Below are 6,000 nucleotides of genomic sequence, written 5' to 3'. Positions count from 1 at the left end.
GTAACCTGCGAAACAAGGAGTTAGCACAACTTGAACGAGAAAACCGGAGAGCAAGAACCCAAGCTTACCCTATGGCCGAAGGAGGAGATACAGGGGCTAATCCGCCCAACCCTCAGCTGGGTGTCGTCCAACAACAGCAGAGGCAGAACCAGCAAGAGCAAGCTGAACTGAATCCACCTGCAAGGCAAGCCACCTTGAGGGATGAAGATGCTCACAACAGGCTATTTGCGAATTGTTCTGCGATTCAACCTCCTGCTCCTGCGAGACAAGACTATGAGATTAAGCACAGTCTCATCAATTTGGTTCAGAACCGTGTGTTTAATGGATTAGCATCAGAGAGCCCTTTGGACCATATTGAAGCTTTTGAGAGATTGGCTAGTACAACAAGGTCTAATGGAGTTCCATATGATTACCTCATGTTGACTTTGTTCCAATTCTCTTTAGGAGATAAGGCTTTGAGATGGCTAAATCTCTTGGACCGAGGATCACTTACCACTTGGGAGCAGTGTAGAGCAGCGTTTTTAAACCACTTCTACACTAAGTCACGATCCGCTATGTTAAGGAGCAAGATCACTACCTTCTCACAAGGTGGTACAGAGTCTTTTTGTGAAGCGTGGGAGAGATTCAAGGAGTATATGAGGGACTGTCCTCATCATGGCTTTTCACAAGAGAATCTTATGAACATCTTCTATGGAGGAATTGACCAGAAGTACCAGATGGCACTCGATACTGCCAGCAGAGGAGATTTTTCTACTAACACTACCGCTGAAGCAAACCTCTTGATCGAAAACCTTGCAGCGAGTAACAGCAATCATAGCCATGAGTATGATCGTTCTGTGCGTGTTGTTAGCTCCGTGAATACAGATGTTATTAAGAGTCTCACTGCCAAGGTAGACCTTCTTTTGAAGAGAGATCAGCAAGCTGTCAACATGTGCGACGGGCAGACGGGTGCGTATCAGCAAGTTGGAGTGAATTCAGATTTTGAGGGAACAGAGGAGTTGAACTATGTAGGAGGAAAAGGGAACTATCAGAATCATGGGTTTAATCAGAATTATAGAAATCATCCTAATCTCTCCTACAAAAGCACCAACGTTGAGAATCCTCAAGATCAAGTGTATCCTCCACATAATCAACAAGGTAACTTCCCACAAGGATTTCAGAACAGAGGTGTTGGATTTAATAGCTCAAATACCCAAGGATACCACGCTCCATCTGCAGCTCCACAAGATAACAAACTCGAATTGATGATGCAAGCACTGTTGGAGGGCCATAAGAAAAGTTCTGCTGAGATTAATGTCAAGATTGATAGCATGTACAATGATTTGACTGGGAAATTTGAGAGGTTGAGTTCACGTGTTGATTCCATTGATAAGAGAGTCTCTGCTATTTCTTCTAGCTCTAAGAACAAAGAGTCATGCAATGCTATAACACTCCATGGTGGGATCAACTCATTTTTGGCTTCCGCAGAGACGGGATCGATCAATCCTGAGACTAGACCAGCCGGTCCCATCCATTCTGATAATTCGAGTTTGATCCCCAGAGAAGTTGGACTGACCGATCCCCCTTATAGATCGATTGATCCCGTCATTGACGAAGAACTTGTCTCGGAAAGTCTCAGATCGACCGATCTACGTACAGAACGGTCAGTCCCTGTTTTAGGTATGGAAAATTCCAGCTTGTTTGTCTCTGATACAGATGCTAAGGAATCACTTCTTGTGGAACCAAAGCCCTATAGGCCACAAATTCCTTTTCCAAGAAGACATGTGAAGAAACCTCTGGATGAAAAGAAGTATGATCGGTACAAAGAAGTTATGAGTGAGTTCACAGCTGACATTTCCTTTACAGAGGCAGTAAAGCATATCTCTTTGTTTAAGAAGGTTTACAATGATGTTGTGGTTGAAGAAAAAGATTTGGTGGAGGTTAAGGCGTTTTTGGCTCTAGAGAAGAAGAACATTCATGCTCCAGCTTTGAAAAGACTACCCAAATTAGAAGATCCAGGAAAATTTGTTGTTCCATGCTCCATCTTAGGAGTGAACTTTGAGGATTCCCTTTGTGACACTGGATCCAGTGTGAACGTAATGTCTAAGGCTGTTGCAGAGAGGTTGGGGATTGATGATATGAAGGCTTCTAAGGTTTCTCTAAAGTTTGCAAATGCTGTCACCACGACTCCACAAGGCTTCATTAACAATTTAGATGTTCGAGTTGGGAATTGCTTGGTTGCTACAGATTTTCATGTTGTGGAAATGAGCGGGGGTTCTGTTATGCCTTTGATTCTTGGGAGACCTTTCTTAGCAACAGTGGGAGCAGTTGTTGACTTGCCTAATAAGGGGATCACTTTCTCCAACATTGATGATAAAGTCTTCTACAACGCAATCACTGCAAATAAAGCTATACGACATGGCTCTTGTCTAGTTGTAGAACATGAGAAGGAGGTGGATGTCATGACAATGGGAGAGAATGGTGATAAGAATGGGGTCAACGAAGTCCTGGATGGATACACTCATTCTTCTAAGAAGGTTAAGAAGAGAGACAAGCCAAAGATAGAGAGAGTAATACCAGATCTTCACATAACCTTGGTACCCCAGAAATATGTTAGAGACACCATTGAGTACAAGGTGAAGTGTAAAGGAAAGTCTCGGCCTTTTTCTAAGGTTACAGCCATCCTCACTCCAGAGTTCAAAGAGAAAGGCCAAGAAGCAATGGATGATATGCTGAAAAAAATTCTGGAGCTTAAGCTTACGAATTGGAGAGCTTGTTCTGATATGAGTTCTCATCCTCCCATCACTTGACACCTGAAACCACGGTCAAGCTATAGACCTTAAACAAGCGCTTATGGGAGGCAACCCATGGGATTTGTGCTGGCTTACCCTTTAATTTTTATTTGTCTTAGGATTTAGGTTTTGTTTTTAGGATTTATTACTGTGAAATCACGTCTGGTGTTAAGTATTTTCAGGAACAGGTTCCAAACGCAGAAGATCCGAAATTTTTTGTTCCAGGAGCTTCGGATCGATCGATCCTCCTTACAGATCGGTCGATCCCGTTGGTTTGCTGTGGGTATCTCCAAGTTCAATAATGTTTCAGATCAATCGATCCCATTCAGAGACCAATCGATCCCCACCCTTGCCAACACAACTCCGACACCAACTGCGAGATCACTGGTTTTTGTTTCTTGTCCTTACTTTTTCTTTTTCATTTTTCTTATTTTCTTTGTGGGATTTGTTCTTTCCTCAGCTTTGCTTTCACACCGGGACGGTGTGAAGTAAGTCTGGGGGAGGGATGTCTCCAAGTTACTAATATCGTTTTCTTTGGCTGTTTCTTTTGATTTTTCTTTTGTTTGAGTCAGTTTGTCGTGTCTAAAAAAAAAAAAAATTGGGAAACTATGATCATTTCTAGGAACCTTTTGCTTTGAACTAACACTCTTATGATTACTTTTGTACCTCTGATTTGGAATGAAGCTTGGAATGAACATGAGCAGTCTCAACAAGCCCCAAAAGACACTCGCCAAGGAGAACACTAAGTCGAACCAGAAGTTGACTCTAGCTTTAACAGGACTTAACCGGATTTAATTTCTTACCTTGGGGCTTGGTATACATCGGACAAGACTCCTCCCTTCAAGCCTCACGAGATATGCAACTCCTCACAAAGTATGCTTCCCCTCTCTCTTCCCTTCAGTACTCAGTAAAAAATAAAAAAAAGGAGAGAAAAGAAAAAAAATTATGAGAAGAAGAGGATATAGGTAATAAAAGAAGTGAACCGAGGGTTGTGCGTAAACCCGTGCATCCTTCGGAACTCATGGAAACCTGTCTGCAAGAAAAGAGCAAAGGATTGATAAAAAAAATAAAATGATACCCTAGAAAATTAGGGAGAAATCAATCCTTTGGAAGTGAGAAAAGAGAGAGGAAAGGGAGCATAAGAGGAGGTCTTGGGCGATAAGAGGTTGAAGGAGTCAACAGTTCAATGATCGATACTCCCATGGTAAGACCGCACCTTTTTGCTAATCTGATGTAGAGAGACAACGATGGGGAGACTGAAGGTTCTCTAAGGCCGTGGAGTTCAGAGTAGGGAGTGTTGATCCTAATCATGGGCAGAGTACAAAAAGTAGTTCTTAATTTGATGTGATGAAGAGTGTAAAGAAGAGGTTCCCAAGAATAATGTGAGTTTCCACTTTCAAACCTTTTCTCTGTTCCTGAGTTTTTGTCTGTTCTTGCTTCAGGACAAGCAAAGATTCAAGTCCGGGGGAATTGATGTGTCTGTATTTTATAGGTTTTGACCATAGTTTTTAGGATTGTTTTGAGTCTTTTCTTAGGTCCAAGTGTGCTTTTAGAGTCCTTTTTGTCTTTTGTGGGTCTTTACAGGTTCTAGGTGACTTTGGAAGGAATCTGAGCGTTTTGGGGATGAAAATATGCATCTGGAGCTTAATTGGTTGAAGACTGATCGAGCTAGAAGGCAGATGGAGTAAGAGCAGAAATACATTCCGGATCGACTGATCCTCGCGAGATCGACCAATCCCGTCCCCGACGCAATCTTTCCTTTTCTGATTTAAACCGACTTTTTAGGGATTTATTTTACTATTTAAGCACGGGGGTCGACCCCTAGAAAGACAACTTTTACTCTACGCCGTTTTTGAGCACTTGTAAGCTTGGGAGAAGATCTCTTACCCTTTCTAACCTTTTGGAGAAGAATTCTGAACCCTTTTTACTTCTTTTGCAATTCAAACATGTTCTCTTCATATTTGATTTGTGATTGTTTCTGTTCGATGTCTGAGTAGTCTCTCTGTTGGGTTTCGGGTTTCAAAAGGGGGTTTTATGATTTATTGATTTAGGTTGTTAGATTTGGGATTGATCTCTTGTGTTCTTCATCTATTGTTGTTTTTATTGCTTAAACTAGATTAGCTACCTAGTTTATGATCTTAGGTTTAATTCATCTAGGCATCAAAAGTGTTGTTGAATTACTTGAAAGAACATAGGTGAGCAAGGTGATCCTCAGCCAACGACAGTTGAAGTTGGGGCACCTTGTGAACAAATCAAACTTGAACTTATTGCTTGCTAGGATTGTTTAGATTCAAACGACGGTTTAGGATTCATTCAATTCCTTGCATAGAAAACTAATGCTGCGACAGTAGGTTAGTTTTATATTTGAGATTTGAGTTCAAGAGCGGTTCCTAAAGTTATCCCAATCCATCACCCAATTTCGTGATCATAACCCTTGATTGATTCTCTGCGCCCAATACTTTCTCTTAAATTTACAAACTCTTATTTATTTTCTGTTTTAATTCTGTTACTTGCAAAACAAACTTCCTCTTTGCTTTAGCTATACTCGGTCTATATAATTTCATAGTGTATCGTTTGGTCTCTGTGGATTCGACCCTGAAGTGCTACGACGACACCACTAGATCGTGGTTGAGTGTGCTTTGGGTTATTGATTTAACTCTAGATCAGTTTCATTGTATTTGGTGTTGTGTAATTTGCTGATGGTGTTGCTCCAGGGCTAAAATGAATCAACAGAGAGCTAGGCGGTTCAGAGCAGCAAAAGATGCAGCTGAAGCAGTATGTGTCATCTCCTCTTTTTCTTATATATACACTATTTCACGTAATTTGTATCAATGTGTGCTTTAACGCAATCACTTGATAGCGTATATACCACTCTTAAGTATCTCTGGTAATAGTTGCACCGATCCTGTTGTTGGTTTGATCCACATGTTACTAGGGGCAAGATGAATCAATCGTTATGGCACTATGTTGGGAACATTTGTTAGTATAGAGAAATGCCATAACTTCTCGATCATACAAGAGAAGCTGTCTGCTGAGTATAGCGTTGTCCATGTGATCATATCGTTCTATGTTATATATTATTATCTCAAATTAGTTATCTCTGATCATAGCTGAATTATGTTATTCGATGTATTGTCCTCTTTTCATTTTTCTTTGATACTAGCTGAATAAATGCTTTGTACTACTTGTAGAGTATCGTTCATGAAGGAAGGAGGAATGAATGCCTTGT

General features: G+C 41.0%; 1 non-coding gene across 1 annotated transcript; it reads right to left on the bottom strand.

The window, feature by feature from the left end:
- Nucleotides 1-554: 554 nt before the first annotated feature.
- Nucleotides 555-661, bottom strand: LOC147946016 (small nucleolar RNA R71). The gene has a single exon (XR_015597908.1). It is a non-coding gene; the product is annotated as a small nucleolar RNA R71 (small nucleolar RNA).
- Nucleotides 662-6,000: the final 5,339 nt, after the last annotated feature.

Source organism: Camelina sativa, chromosome 4 (assembly GCF_030686135.1).
Source record: "Camelina sativa cultivar CO46 ecotype springtype chromosome 4, ASM3068613v1".
NCBI classification, from domain to species: domain Eukaryota; kingdom Viridiplantae; phylum Streptophyta; class Magnoliopsida; order Brassicales; family Brassicaceae; genus Camelina; species Camelina sativa.
The sequence above is the reverse complement of the archived record's forward strand: the minus strand, read 5'-3'. Positions and strand labels throughout refer to the sequence as shown.